General features: G+C 40.5%; 1 protein-coding gene across 3 annotated transcripts in view; it reads right to left on the minus strand.

Annotated features, from left to right (window-relative positions):
* acvr2ab (activin A receptor type 2Ab) overlaps positions 1-16,684 on the minus strand; it is a 66,909-nt gene that overhangs the window by 15,675 nt on the left and 34,550 nt on the right. The gene's annotated exons all lie outside the window — the stretch shown is intronic.

Consider the following 16,684-nt stretch of genomic DNA (forward strand, 5'->3'; position numbering starts at 1 on the left):
GAGGCTTACTGTATTTACTTGCCTGATTTATTTTTACAAGCCCGGAGTTTGCTTTCATTTGACTGTTAAAGCACTTTGGAAAGCTGTTTTCAAAAAGTTTAATATTAGTATCTTAATGGTTGTGGGAGGGGGGGGCATTTGGGCTGCATTTGTCTGAAGCGTAACCCTTTGAAACCTGAGCAAATTCACTTGATTTCTTTGGAAAGCATGGGGAGAAAAAGATCATTAAATCAAATTAGCGAAAAGAAAAATAATAACATTTTTACCAGAAAAACAACTCACAAAAACATCAAAATAAGTACCATAAAATTACAGGACACAAACCAAAAATAAATAAATAAATAAAATTTAAAAATATATAAATAAATAAATAAAAATACCAGAAAAAATATAAATTGAAAAATAATAAAAATCTTAAAATAAAAGGAAATACAGTGAATTTGTGAATTTTATATTGCATCTACTACTGTTAATAAATCCTTTCAAAATAAGCCCACCCACAGGTTTCTGGGTTTCGAAAGGTTATTACAGTAGTGGGCCTGTAACTGGAAGGTTGCAAGTTCAAGTCCCATGACTGGCAAAAGCGCAAAAGACATACGCGCATACCCTCATTCAGCAAGCGCTGTCGTGCAAGGCACATAATCATAACCAATATGAATAACAGCTTAAACATTGATTAAGATGAACGACTGAATGAAAATTTAAAAAAAAAAAAAAAAAAAAAAAAAAAAAAGGACATGAAAGGGCAACCTTGTGTCACTCTGGCAGGTCAAACCTCACATGCGCGTGCACGTTAATCCCATATAAACAAAATGAAAGCAAGAAAGCCAAGTGTTCCAAATCTAAAGTAGGTTAAAGACAGCTGGTGACCGGGATTAAAGCTGATCACTTTCACATGTGACTTCACAGGGAAGGACAGGAGGGGAGAGCGAGGGGGTAGAGAGACACAGCGGCCGAGTGAAGAGAGAGAGAGAGAGAGTGAGAGCGAGAGGAAAGGTTAAAAAGAAGCATGCAGCGAGGGAATCACATTTCCAAAGGATAAAAGGTAGAGGAGAAAGACTAGCGCATGACTGAAAGCCTTTGATGAAACCAGATAAGTGTTTCAGGACCGCTGTTAATATCTTTCCTGCACTCCTCTCTGTAGATCACGGCTGTCAGAAAAGAATAAAAAAAAGAAAAAAAGAAAAAAGAAAAAGAAAAACTCCCCACTGCAATTTTGGCGACGTTCATGTTTTTACTTGAACTGAGGGCTTACAAGGTACTTGATAAGGTAGAACAAGTTTCATGACCCCGGAGGGCCAATGGGTCCCATTCAAAACCCATGATAATATTTCAAAAGGGCACGCTTGTCAATCTGAGAGCGAGGTTTTGCTTTCCAAACTCCTGTTTTTTTTTTTTTTTAACATGCGAGGTTTTCATCCAACGGAGGCGATAAATAAGTTTGAGTTGACATACAGTGATAAAAATGGCTGGCATGCCATGCTTTCTCTCACAACCCGCCTCAAACTGTGACCAGAAAAGAAAGAACGAGACAAAGAAAGAAAGAAAGAAAGCAAGAAAGAAAAATCCTCCATGCTCCGATCACCTCTGCATATTTCATTTTCTGACATTTTTTCGCCCTTCGGCCTTTCTCAAAAACCCGGGGTCTTACACACACACACACACACACACACACACCGTCGCCGAGGCTGTTGACTCGACAAAGCCGGAAAGCTGCTGGAGTGGTGAAACCGAGAAAACTGACTTCAGCTTTTACCGCCTGTCCTGACAAAATTATTGTTGCTACAGAAGTGGATCGTATATCACTTAATAGCACTCATGGGTGGAATTTTTGTTGCAATGAAATCTAACCCCCTCCCCCCGGTCCTGAACTTTGACCTTTCGGTACACAAAAAAGCACTTACTGCTGTTTGACTTTGAGGGCAGAATCTGGAGCCGGCCTCTCCAGATATTTTGCCTCATACGCTGAATTTGTACTTTGCACTTTCCTGGGATTTTGACTGTATTTTTTATCTTTTTTTTTTTTTTTTGGCTTGTGTGCACTGATGTATATCTTGTTCATCTGCATATGCTGTTTTTATGCTTGGCTTTTGTTGGAAAAACTCTATTGATCCCCCTGTTGGGAAACAAGGTCACGCTCAACTCGAGAGACCTTCAACCTCGGTGAGAAGAGCTGATTCAGTAAAAAAAAAAAAAAAAAAAAAAAAAAAAAAGGATAGAAAAGAGAAGGAAAAAACAGGCCAAATAAAGAAATAAATAAATCAAACATTAAACGCCACAGCAAATATGAACGCTGCCAAGCTGAGTTTCTCATCTGAGTTTTGGAAAGCACTGAGGTTGTTGTAAATCATACTCCGTTTTCAGGCAGTGACAGCAGCCTGTAGAAAAGTGAGATTGGAGTCCAGACTGCACATGAATAAAATGGTAAACTTCTCAATGTACCTTTATTAGCTTGGAATTACAGCCGCAACTAACGATTATTTTCATTATCAATCAATCTGCCGGTTATTTTCTCAATTAATCCATAAATTGTTCTCTTGATTTGTCCCAAATGACAGTCCTCAACCCAAAAATGTTTAGTTTGCTGTCACAGAGGACTAAATAAACCAGAAAATATTCACATTTAAGGAGCTGGAATCAGAGAAAATGGACATTTTCCTCTTAAAAATGAATACAAACAATTAGTCAATATTTAATAGCTGGAAACTAATCAATTATTTGACTATCCACTGCAGCTCTACTTGGAACGTTTTACATTTCAATGATGTACCCACTAAGCCTCTTTAATGCCTTGTTTATGCACACAAAGCCTGCACATACATAAATGGTAAAATTTTATATGTAGCCTTGGAATTAGAGCTGCAACTAATTATTATTTTCATCATCAACGTATCCGTCGACTGTCTACTCGACTAATTGATTAATTGTTTGGCCCATAAAATGTCAGAAAAGGGTGAATGGTGACATTTGTGAATCTGGAATCAGAGAATTTGGAAATTTTCTTCTTAAAAAATGACTCAAAACAATCAATCGATTATCAAAATAGTTGGCGGTTAATTTAATCATCGGCAACTAATCAATTATTCGACTCATCTTTACAGCTCTACTTGGAATGATCTGCATAATTGTGATTTAAATTCATTTTAATTCAATTTAGGACCTTCAGTGAGTTTAATTCTTGTTTCAATATTCAGTATCATTCCAAAATCAGTATCTTCAGTATTGTTGGAACGTAGAAACTTCTGCTTGTTTGTTCTGAAGTCTGTTTTTGTGTTGTGTTTGACAACGATGACAATAAAGTCAATTACAAATGACAAAGTAACGCTGCTTTCTTCTCCAGCATGTTGTGTTTACTGTGTTGTCAACATCAATGTGTTCCTTTTGATCTTCAAAAGTTTTCACTTGCTCTTTTTCTTGGATCCTGCTTTTTGCTGCTGCCATGATGCGATGATTCGACCCCGAGGGCAATTAAAATTTAATTTAATCGTCTTAGTATTTCTGTAGCAGTTACTGTAGATGTAGTCAGAGTTGCTGCTGCAGCAGTAGTGGCATTATTTTCCTGTTTTATTTTTCTATTTCCTATCCTAGGCCAAAGCCCTGTGAGAATAAAGAAGAAAAACAATTTGCAGCAGTGTTTTTCGGTGGAAACGTTAGGCGGGCATCCTCGCTCTTGGCCACAGGCTGGTGGGATTTGGCGAGCTGCTCAGCGGTGCCGGGGAAAGGAGGATTCGAGTGGGACTGATGTGCTTGCCTAAAGCCTCTTCTCTAACAGAGAGCTGTGAGGCAGACCTGCTGTCTCGACACACAGCCTTCACACACACTCCATGCCAGCCAAATGACGGGGAAAATTACCCACGATGGTTTTGGGGCCGACCTAAACAGGAGACGAGTCTGAGCTCTCAAGGAGAACTGGAGCTGCGTACACACAGTGTCCAAAAATGAACTTTTTGGCTCGACTGCCAAGGCCTGGCAAACACGAAAAATGTAGAATATGAGTGCGTTTGCTTGCCAAGAGTAATTTTTGCCAGCCAAAATAATTCATCTACATTTTCACCAGAGGTTGTCAAGGCTTTTTTTTTCTGTGTGAAACGAAACATTCAATAAAAACAAAATAGAGGAGCAGACAAAGCTTTAATTTGCTCTGTTATACAACAGATCTTTCTGGGACTTCATTTTGTTTTTTGTTTTTGGTGGCCTCACATGGGAGTACCATTAGATTTCTACCAACAACTAGACTGAGACTGGTTTGGTTTAAGCTTAGATGCGACTGTTCTGGAAAGAGCCAATCAGTGATCTGTTCAAGGACTTAATTTTGAACTTGAATGCACCCTTTTTTCCATTTGTTTTCACTGGTTTTGTTGCCGCAACTCCTTCAAACACACCTCACATTTTTAACACAGTGCGTTTTCAAGCGGTGCGTCAAATTGAAGTCTCTATTTTCAGCCACACCACACATCAGCAGCATATGAAATGCCATTAATCCTCTTCGTCAAGCACACACAGAGTGATCGACAGCTTTTTCTCACTTGTGTTCATCTTCATCAACACTATCCCAGTTAGTTAGGTAGACTGAAAGTACAGAGCAACAAGAATGACACCGTGCTCGTTGAGCTCATGAGTAAGCCGCACAATTTAGCAGAAAACAGCCACAAATTAATAAGAGATTGTTTTGCTCCAGTTTGTTTGGCTTTCGGTCGGAGAGAGAGAGAGAAAGAGAGGGAGAGAGCACAGTGGCTAGCGAGGCTGAAGTTTTAGATGTAAGACTGTATTTAAACAAGGAATTCAAATCATCAAGCCCTTTGAGACTGTAAACAGTGGCACTGGGCTCTAAATAAACCTGAACTTGAAATCATCTAAAAAAAAGTTTGTGCCAGTGCGGCCAGTGACCTTTATTGATTCAACCACCAAAGACAAAGTTAACCAGCGCATGGCAATTATGAACACTGAATTTTTCAATTTGTGACATTCCAACCCTGTTATCTTTGCCACGACTGTTTGAAATGGAACGAGGTGTGACTGGGGGGGGGGTGATATGACGATATTAGATTGTGAACGATTAAAATGTCTCCACGATCTGCCTTTATGGTGATGCTGCACATTCCTCTGCATTCACCAATAAACCAATGATAGCAAACAGGAGGTGGAGGATTTCTAGATTGGCTGGATGAGATTGGATTGGTAGACTGAATCTCTGCCCCTCCTCTTTTTTGTTTGGCAACACAGCAGCATGGCAATATGACAAAGCTTTTTAACCACCTCAAAAGGAAGCAGCCCAAAGAGCATGGCGAAAAGTGACACTGGAGGGGGATCTCGTGTGAGTGCATCAGCCTCAGACACGCAGCCAGAGGATACAAGGCCAAAACAAACTACTTTAACAAAGGCATTTGAGAAAGGCACTCCATTCGTGAATGACAAGACGAGAGAGCGCTGGAAAGCGGTTGCCGGCGCGGCAACAAGCTACCTGGCCAAGGACGTGACTCCCACAAAAACTGTAGAAAAAGAGGGTTTGAAAAGACTGCTGAAAATAGCTGATCCGTGTCACGAGTTACCACAAACATAACTTTCTTAATGTTCCTAACTGATGAGGGCAATCCAGGCAATCCAAATATCAGGAAATGTGACAATGAGGAAGGAAACATTAAAAAGCCTTTATTGTAGTGGCTAAATCAGTAGAGAAAAAAAAAAAAGCCTACACGTTTAGAGCACTGAAGGTTTCCATCAAGGCTTTAGAAAAAGGCAATATGCATGAGTTAAATGAAATAAAATAATCTCTGTTAATGTCCTTGCGGGACAATATTTTCATATTTTCTTAAATAGGGAAGTTAGCGTTGTTTTATTGTTCAGTAACTTGCAAAATATCAACATCGTGATCACATCGTGTATCATGATCCTGCCTGAAAAAAATTGTGATTTGATATTTTTGCACATTATGTCCGCTTGAACCTGTTCATAAGTTTAGCAGAGGTCCACAGTGCTGAGGTGCATGACGGTGTTTACCATTAAAACACACACATGTAGGACCTGTATTTCAACAGCCCAGGTTACATAGCTAACATCAGCGCAGAGTCTACATCTGATCAGCGCCACTATGTGAATGCTTTCATGAGCTGATTAGAATGATATATACTAGCAAACATATAGAGTATGTGTTTGATGCAAGCCTGGATTTGCAGCCTCTAATCTCAAAACAGTAAAAGCATTCTAGTCAAGGTGTTTTCTTGTTCCAACAGTAAATCTCTGCAGTTGCAGTGTTCGATGAATAATGTTTAAAATCTTCAAGATGCCAGAAGTGACAGCGACTCAAAGGCAAACCGTCTCGCTAACATAATTAAAATACCAAGGCTCACATTCCTGCTGTCACTCATATTGTGACGGTTTGTCATCCGCATGCTCCGCTTCGCAAATCATCCTCCCTCCCAAGGTCAATCAACGAACTAAGTGCTTTTCTCTCCGTCTCTCGCTCTCTCCAGTTTCACTGTGTTTTTATATCTGCTGTCGGTCGATCTGTTTAGCCATATATCAATCCCCACTGTGAGGATTAATCAAGTTTAATTGATCTGAATGTTGTGGTTGTGGAGTTGGAAGGCAGTGCAATTTATACACTTAGCTGATGCTTTTATCCGGAGTGATTTACAAAGAGTGCAGCAGCAGAATAAGCCAAAATTCCTCGATCGCCAAAATTACAAGCAATTGAAAACCCCACAATGGATATAACAAATATTTGTGCACTTCCAGTGATCATGCATTACAGAAAAGTGCAAGGCGAAGATGCAAAAGCCAGGCGGGAGGCATACAGATGTATTTTTATATATATGTATGTATATATGGGCCCCTGCATGTAAAAGCTTGCAAATGAATAAAGGACGCCACCAGAGACTGTAAACCAGCTATTCAAGGACTCCATTTGTGCCGTCACATTGTTCTGTTGTTTCACAATGTGAGTTGTCAGCACGTCTGCAGCAACATAAACGTGGAAAATCTCAGAACATGTATTGTTCTTGCCGACTGGAGTGATTCTCATTCTGATCACGATTAAGACGAGAAAATTATTACCCGAGGAGCTCGTCCTGTGCTTGATAGCCAGCAATGCTCAGCGTTGCAGCGATGCAAAGTCATAAATATTTCTGCACAGGTGTCACCAAGACGAATTCCTGTATCTTTTTTTTTTGCCGCTGCCAATTAAAGCGACTCTCATTCTAATCATGAGCAGCACAAGAAATGATGATTGTCCCCGAGTAAAACTGTCATGCTCCTTGTTGTTTTAACACGCAAGTTGTTAATACACCTGAAGAAAATGAAGATAAATTCCTTGAAAACCACCAAGAAAATTACCTGAATCTGATTTCAATCATGAATTTGATTGAGCAAACGATCACCAAGTACTCTGTCACACTCCCTATGCCATTTTTGCCATATAAGCCATTCAATAAATCTGCAGAAGTTATCAACTAGACAAATTTCTGCACCATTTCTGCGCTTGGCTATTGAGAAAATGATCATCAGTGGTTCTGTCTCCATTGTTCCCGGTTTACAATGCAAATCAGCAGTTAAGTACACGCCAACTGACCAAGAAAGCTTCCCCTGTAATTCTTAATCCTGCCTGGCAAAACGTGCAATTCTGATTCTGATCATGATGTGGATGAGAAAATGATCACTGAAGGACTGTGTCTGTGTTTTTTTCCCCCCCTAATATATACCAGCATTGTACAAGGTTACAATTCAGGTCATCAATAAGCCTTCAGAAGCGTGACTCAGGGAAATTCCTGCACATTTTGTGCCCGGTGGCTTAAGTGATTCTTATTCTGATCACAAGTCGGACAGGAAAATGATCAACGATGGACTCAGACCGGCCTTCGACACCGGCACCGTGTCACATTACCATGAAACTCGTCAATACATTTGCATTAAAGATGAATTCCTGTATATTTACTGCGCTTGCTCTTTGATTTCTGATGATCCTGACGACGATGATGATGATGGTGTGGTTAAAAAAAAACTAGTTATCGCAGGACTGTCTTGTTTTTCCCTCTGCGTCTGCACTGTTCCGGAAACTCCTGCCTGTCTTCCGGGCTTCGGCCTAACCTGACGAGGCGGCCCGGCTCGGTCCGGCCCCTCCGGGGAGTCACCGGATCCCTCGTCGGATCACGGGGCGCCGCGGCCTCGAACGGGGTGCATTACACTTAGTCAGCAGACCACAGGAAACGGGAAAACAAAATCTGCTGCTTCACGCCATTCTCCCCAACCATCAACCATCCTCCCGACCCGAGTCAGGTTACAACTTCATCTGTTACATCAGAGCGGATCCTTTCGGCCTGGCTTCTCCTGTGTCCATGTACAGATAAGCTATACACACATATATATAACAAAATAAATCTAAAGAGTGCATGGTATTTTTCCAATTCGGTAAGTCTTATTCCAGCATAGCAGAAGCAACAGAAAGTTGATCCTGGACTTCATCACCTGTAACTGATACAATAAAAATGCTGGTATGAGCTAAAAAAAGGAACCGTCTAAGAAATAAATAAATAAATAAATAAATAAATAAATAAAAGAAAGTTGGCCTGATACAGATTCACAGTATTCAAAGGGCTGTGCCAAAGCTGATAGTCTGTTAATGTTGAAGTGGGAGGTTTTGGAGCACATAAGAAATTTTGATATTTTCCCTGGAAATGACCAAGTGGCTTGAGTACTATTTAGTGAGCTAATACTTTATTCTCCTCAAAGTAATTTCACTGATTTTCTGTAGGTGTACTCTTCCTCCAATTTGAGAAACATTCAGCTGAAGGAGCAGTGCTTCGAATTAAGCTTCTCTTTTGCTTTTCAGTCCAATTTCTATGATTTCTTACTCTGACTTTAATAATACAGTATTTCACTGAAGTAGCATCATTGCTATTTTAGTAAAATATACCCATACTCCTTCTGTTTCATAATTTTTTAACATCTACCCCTCCATCTTTCTGACTAGGAAACGTGGTAAGCCATAGGTCCGACAAATACGTCTTCAAGAACTGGGTCACATCACACACACAATACATTACACAAACATCACAGGTGGACATTCATATGAAAAAAACGAGGCTGCATTCAGCAACATATTGGCCAATTTCCACCATGCACAATGCGTTTTTAGCAGCGGGGAGCACAAAGGACGTCCATCCATGCAATAAACCAAGGCACCAAAAAAAAAAAAAAAATTAAACAAACAAAAAAAGACATGTGTTACGAAACCTTTAGTAAACAAGACGCCGTCGAAAAAGAAAAGAGAATAACAAAATGGTGGTCTGGGATTGAGGTGGAGAATTCATTCCAGGCTCTAAACCCAAACAGGGAGGGGGGAGAAAAAAAAAAACCCAACAGGAGTGTTTCAACTTCAATTAAACTGCTCTTACCTCCACCATAATGTGAAAGGCGTGCTTGTTGAAGAGGAACATAAGAGGCAAACAGAGAAATTATTGCTATTTTCTGTCAGTTAGTCAGTGAGAAAGAGGCAGGTAAAAGGCAGGCGATGGATTGTCCCTGAAAATCCCCCCTTTTCCTTAAAGGACCATTCCGGTGATTTTGAATGTCTGGCCCATTTACAACAATTTCCCCAGCATTTTACATGTCAACAAACCATTTAGCAAATCATGCGGGGGGACTCAAGATTTCACAATTTCCCAACATAGAATCAAAACGTGAATTTCTGGTTGAAGCAGCTGCCGCATAATGTTCTGCTTCTACGTCAAACAAAGTCCTCAACATAGCTGATAATTGGCTGTGGAAAGCAGAACATTTCACCTGGGACTATTTTCCCTGGCGAAGGGAGTGTTTCACTCGGCCCTGAAGTTTCAAGTCCTGAAAACCCAACAGTGCTGCTGCTTTTAGGAAAATTAATGTAGAGAACTTTATTCTGGTGAAGTGATACTGGTGTGAGGAAAGTTTGAAGTCTCCGAAAGTTCATTTTCATATCATAGTGGAATGAATGGAAACCAACGGCTAGAGAAAAAGGAGGAAAACTGATGTGGCAGCTCTAAAATACGACTGATCACTTCGTTTGTACATTATACAGATATTTCACTGGACATACAAAATCCCTGGTGTGGTCCTTTAAGCTGCAGGCGAGGGATTTTTCTAAGCTATGTTTCTATATTTTCATGTCATTTCTTCATGCATCAAATTCATTGTGCTCTTCCAGTTACTACTCATTGCTATACTGCTCATTTAGCTGTTCATTCTGGATTAAAAAGAAATCCTGAGAAACAATCAGTTTTGATGAAATCACCCAACTTTCATGTCTTAGTTCATATCTCAGCAACAGAGCGTCCAGTTTCTTCATGCTCGGCGTCAAAATGTTTGTCGGCTTCTTTAGTTTATCCGTGAAGATTTGTAAACCAGTTACCAAGGTAGCCTCATACATATTCTATTGCATAAATGTTTAGCAGATATACTCCATTATACATACAGTCTTTGCAAAGGATTGAAGGTGAAAGTTCTATAGATTTTCTACATACATATATTTTAGTATATTTTATCTTTTATAACTCTTATAGGGTATGCAAAGGTTTTTTTTTCTTTTTCTTCCATTTTTTTGTTGCCTGTTGTGTTTAGTTTTTCTAAAAAGGTATATATTTCTCTCTCCTAGTGTTTAGAGATATATTTTGTGTAGTCTACTTTTGTTCCTGTGCAACATCTGGACAACCTGCAGCTGGAACACATGAATTTACCAGTTGGGGGTCGATAATGTACATCTATCTATCTATCTATCTATCTATCTATCTATCTATCTAGCAAATTGTACAAAAAAAATGCCTGGCTTTAGATAATGTCCATTTCCATCTGGTACCATCATAGTGAGTGATCAATGTGTTGAAAAAGACACGCTTTGGGTGCTTTTGGGTCTGATTTTTTCGGGGCGCTCACTGGCCCATTAGGACCGTCTCGGCGAGCCGTACTCTTGACAAAACAAGACGTAAGCAGCTCTGTTGTGGGGCAATTGTCCAAATTTTGGTCAGAACCGATCGATCTGATGGAGAAGTGATGGGAAAATAGGGTCCAGGTTGCAAAATGGCCGGAGTTACGTTTAAGTGCCTCTGCCTCTGCAGGACTCTCCATGTGAAAGCAGTAGGTTTATGTACTCAGACAGAATCAATTCCAGCTTGCCTCCACTTTGCACTGTGGTGTGAAAAATGAAGGCCTGGTGGCAAATATGCAGACTATGGATGGCCCACAGGCATAATGACAAAATGACACACACACATTCAGAATGAAAAGAGTACTTTGCCGTCTTAGTGATTTTCCACATTTGTGCATGTTTTTAACCTTGACTTTTGTCAGATCTTTTTGTAGGTTGTACACTTTACAGTGATGAGTCTGAAAGAAAAGAAATGACAGCTAGGTTTGATGCTTCTCTCTTTCTCTGATGTGCGGTGTGCAAGGAAATCAAACGTGCAATCTTAAAATGTGAAAAAGCAAACAACTCCCCCCCACCCCTTCAATTAAATCATCCCACAACCAGTCCCAAATACAAACCTGACAAAATTCTACAAAGGCTTCGACTTTCAGTGGGTTGTTTCTGTTTAGGTTCTTCATTATTTTCCATTGTAAAATGCGCCAGTACACCTAACTGTGATAATGGATCCATTTATGTTAATTAAAGGGGAGCAATTACTCAAAGGCTGCATTTTTCATCACCTAACAAACCAAACAAATGGGAGAAACCCCAAACTAGGGCGTCATTTTTCCTCCCAGGCTGTGTGTGTAAACTACTACAACCCAAATAAAGATCTGACTAAATTAAATGAAGAAAATGCGCAAAACAGCAGAAAATCAAATGGGCTGACTGCCTTTCAACGGCACTGCAGTTTGCTTGTGTGTGAATATTTGTGTACTTTTGCATATATTGGTGGTTATGTGTCTTTCTTTGTATCTTTTTGTTGTTTATGTAGGGTTATGTGGGCAAAATGTGCACAAGCAACTGATAATCAATTACAGGGCGTTTTCCAGTGAGTGAGCAGGTTGTTCAAGGACACTTCCATTGAAAGACACGGCCGCTCAAGGACAAAACAATTTGTTTGCTCCTGTGGGAATTGAACCCGGGAGATGTCAGTTCAGTTAGGGAACGGTCTCTAAGGGTGTGTTCCAACAGAGGAGTTTTTAAAGTGCAAGTGTGCGCTTGCTTTTAATTCATTTCAGCAAGACCACACGCCTTGCAGCTTCCCTACCTTCACTTTGTATTTGTCGATTTATGTGCAGAAGAGCTGAGAATATTTTACCGTTTGTGCAGTCCTATTAACTTGTGCACAAAAAACTAAATCAGTGCAGAGAGCTGCTGGCTTGAATGCCATGCTATAAAGCGACACTTTAGCTCGACCCTCAACTAACAACAGCACTTACAGCGTTGCAGCCATGTTATGATAAACACTGAGCAACGAAAGCTCTTTTTGTAATTCACATAAAATGACAGACGGCACAAGCAGCTGTTAGATAAACAATGAGAAGAAAGCTAAGCTGATATGATGAAATACTAGCGTTTACATTATGGGCTGCACGATATGGACAAAATTTCACACCTTGATATTTATGCCACACATCTTGATAACGATATGATATATGATATGACTGTGGGTTCACACTTCTTTGAGATTTTAAGTGTGGCAACAGTGAAAATTGAGCATTCTTCCAAAAATAGCATAATAATACCAACTGGATGCAGAAAATGGTCAGAACAGAACAATCGGTGTCTCAGACTAACTCTAACCCTAAACTTGATATCGTCCATGTTGTTGCCTTCTGAGATATTATTATCTAGCATGTTCACATCTAGATAACGTTCTATCATTCAGCCCTTGTTTACATGTTAGCCTTTAAATCCTGTTACAGCTAAAAGCGCAGCGAGTTCCAGTCGGTCAAGCCTCTCATCATTCACGTTGACACGAGCTGCATTTCCCGTTTGCAGTTCTTCACGTGATACGTCAAAATGCGAAAAAAAAAAAAAAAGTGTTGATGGAAATGCAGACCGAATTCTCCTCGCTGTTTTTATGCAAGTAAAAACCTCAGTCTGAACACACCCGAGTATAGCTGGGCGATATGGACAAAATCAAACATCATGGCATTTTTGACTTGATACTTTGATATCGATATGTTGACGATATTGTAGGGATGACTACTGGTGCTTTCACAAAATAATTACATGTATTTGTGGATGTCATGACCAAGTAGGTAGAGGCAAATAACAGAATAGCCTGAACAGTCTAATAAATTCAGAAATTGGCATTGCTTAACTATAAAACCAGGAAAACAACCCTTATGCCAAATCATGAAATTATATGTTTAAATGATTAGAAAAGGTTATACAATCAATACCTGTAAAACGCAAGAATTAGTCTGTAACACTGTCATCATTTTGTCAAGACTTCATTTACCAACAGTACTTTAAAAGGAACTGGAAGTTGTTTTATTTTCGCACCATTCAGTCAGCTTTCTTTTCTTCTTTTTTTTCTTTTTTCAAACTGTTGATCTCAATTTGCAGCCGAAGTCTTCAGATGTCTTCAGAGCACATGTGATTTCGTCAGGCAGTGTTACAGAGCCAAGCTGAATGGCCTCTGGTGGAAAAGGAGTGGCTGTGATGCTTTTACTCTGTAAGCACTGGAAGAATCGCTAAAAGCCGTCCTCGGTGACTTTGCGAGAGTGAGCCGTTGTGAGTGATTGCCGGAGTCACCTCTGCTTTTTCTTTTTTCCTCATGCAACACGAACACAGACACATTCTTCTACAAAAACATTAAAAAAATAAAAAAATAAAAACCCTGCACCCCCTATGCTCCATCTATCTCCTCTCCACGGCAAGAGGACATTTACTGTCTCACGTATTACGAAAAGCAGGTTTAATCGATTACACAAAGAGCCCAGGAAGTGAGATGAATTGGACGTGTGTCAGATAGTGGTTGCAAATAATTCCTGGCGTTTGTTTTAGCCTGCGTCCCGTGCCAGGCGGGTGGGGCTTACTGCACAGAGGCAATCCGAGATAGTGCCAGGTAAGCTGTCAGTCACAGGCACGCATACAAATACATCCATGTGACCTCCTTTTCTTCTCTTGTCCTTGAACACCTACTCATGCATGCACTAACACACTCACACACACTCACACTCACACACTTACTTCCCCCATGACTTCATTTTCCCCATCATGACTACTTTATTTCCCTCGTCATTTTATCATCTTTCTGCTGCAGTTTTCCACCATGTTGTCTCCTGTTGTTATTCAATCCGGCTCGTTCTTGTCTTTTTTTTTCGTTTATTTATTTGTTTGCCTGCCTGTTTGCTTTTTTTTTTCGAGGTGAGATGTTTTATAAGCCTCTTAGGGGTTTTGTTTTTAATCTCACATGCACATTAGTAATACGATTCCTTGATTGTATTGACTCAATGTGTTTTTTTTTTCACTTCCCCGCTACGCTTTAGCACCGAGCAAATACAATAAAACTGTACTAAACTGAGAATGTCTCGCCTTCCTCTACCCCTAACACACACTCTCTCACATACACACACACAAACACACATACACACACACACACACATACTGCCTTCGAGGCAGAGCTCGGAGCGCCTCTGTGTTTAGTTTTGTTTGCCTATATAAAGGCTCATCAATAATGCAGAGGCCCCCGACTCCTGTTCCATACTGTGGAAGCTCTGAAATCGTTTCCAGCCCAGCATGGTTTAGGTTTTCTTTTTCTCTCGCTCTCTCTCACTCGTTCTCTCCACATAGCAGAGAACATAGCGCTGATGTCAGGGTTAAAACCTTCCTCGAAAAAAAAAAAGAGAGACACAAACTATTTCACGAATCCAGAAAAAAAAAAAAAAAAAGAAAAACAGCCTTATTCTCAGACCTACAAGCGTGCAATTTTCAAAATGTTTTAAAAGGTTTTCGAATGGTTCCCATGGGCTCAATTAGGGTCATGAGACCAGCTCTGCCAACAGGACCTCCGGTTCAAGTGAAAACATGAAATTTGCCATAACTGGAGGTATGAGGCTTTTCCAGGAAGGCAGCAGTGGCAGTGGTGATGGAAAAAGCGAGATAGGAAGCCGGGGCAGAAAAGGAGAAGGGGGAATGAGTCAGTGAATAAGGGAGTGGTGATGACATGCGTATGTGAACAGATGTGGGTCAAGACTGCGTTTGCCAATAATTCTCAGCAATTGTTTTAACTTGCTCGAGCTACCAGGTGGGTGGGGTTTCCCATAAAGGCCAGCAGAGCAAGTGCCAGAGGGTTTAAAAGGCTGTTTGAAAGTGAAAACAGCACTGAGGTATGCATTTTAGGACCTTGGACAAAACGGCATCGGCCTTCAGAATAAAAGACCTCTAAAAGAAAAAGTTTCAGTGAAGTCTAAGGTCTGGTACAAAAGGATATTTAACAAAATTCCTTTGGTAAAAATTCCTGAAAAATGAGGTGAAGTTCTCTACTGCAGCCTTCAGACTTTGCAAGCAAATAACTTTACCGCAGTTTGAGGGAATTTCAACTTTTTGTCCCGAGGTCCAGTTGGAGCAGCCCTGAGACTTGATTCAGTTTTTTTTTTTTTTCCTGAGACCTGAAGCCTTTTTAGCCTGGGCAAAGATGCTGTTTTGTTTGTTGTGACCATACAGCACACTTTTCTGTGCTTGAAAACCTACTAGAGCTGGGCGATATATCGATACATAATCGATATCGTGATATGAAACACAATATCGTCTGGGATTTCACACTGTAAAATCATGACATGGCATAAGTGTTGTCTTTTCCTGGTTTTAAATGCTGCGTTATAGTAAAAAAAAAATGCAATTTCCTGAACTTATTAGACTGTTCTGGCTCTATTATTATTTGTCTCTACCTGCTTGGTCATCATATCCACATTACTGATGATTGTTTAGCAGAACTATCTTGTGTGTCAATATGTAATGAAAGCACCAACAGTGATTCCTACAAGATCAATATCGAGGTATTTGGTCAAAGACATTGTGATGTCTGATTTTGTCGTTATCACCCAGCCCTAAAACCCGCATGACACAACCTCGACTGTCCCAAAGAAATTAATCTCCACTTATCTGGTGCGGTTTAAATGCGAGCCGGTGACCAAACAGCTGACCTCCGAGTTGTGTTTTGCAAATCCTGTTTGACCTCGGTCAACATGTGAAACTGAGGCAAGCAGAGAGAAACACGCCGAGGCAGAGGTTCCATATTTCTTCAATGGAAAAAAAATATATATACATATCAATCCAATTATCCAAATTTCGAGCCGTCGTGAACTCTCGGCAGAGTGTGTCCGTTCCAGCCGACTGTGGCTGTGCGTCTCCGTCGCTCATGGCGCAAAAGGCCAAGGCTGCCGCGCAACACCGAGAAACCAGATCAGTGGAGGAGCCTAGACTTTTATGTATGTAGAGAAGGCAGAGCAGGCAGAGTGTCGGCCCGGATAATAACACACCGCTTTTATCCATCCTGAGGTCAATTTTACAGCGACAAGCAGGAGAAACTAATGGCGGGTCAGGAAGGGAGTCAGGGAGGTCCGGAGCAGGGTCACATGATGCTACCTGATCTTTTACCACGTATGTTTTATAATGTAAACATGTGCAGGAATAACTCAACATGATGCCATACAGCAATCAGGCTGATGACAAAATCAGTGATCGACTGCTTCGTTTTGGGAAGGGGTGTTTTATCTTCTAATTATCAGTAGGGATGGG

This window comes from Myripristis murdjan, chromosome 2, assembly GCF_902150065.1.
Source record: "Myripristis murdjan chromosome 2, fMyrMur1.1, whole genome shotgun sequence".
Classification (NCBI taxonomy): domain Eukaryota; kingdom Metazoa; phylum Chordata; class Actinopteri; order Holocentriformes; family Holocentridae; genus Myripristis; species Myripristis murdjan.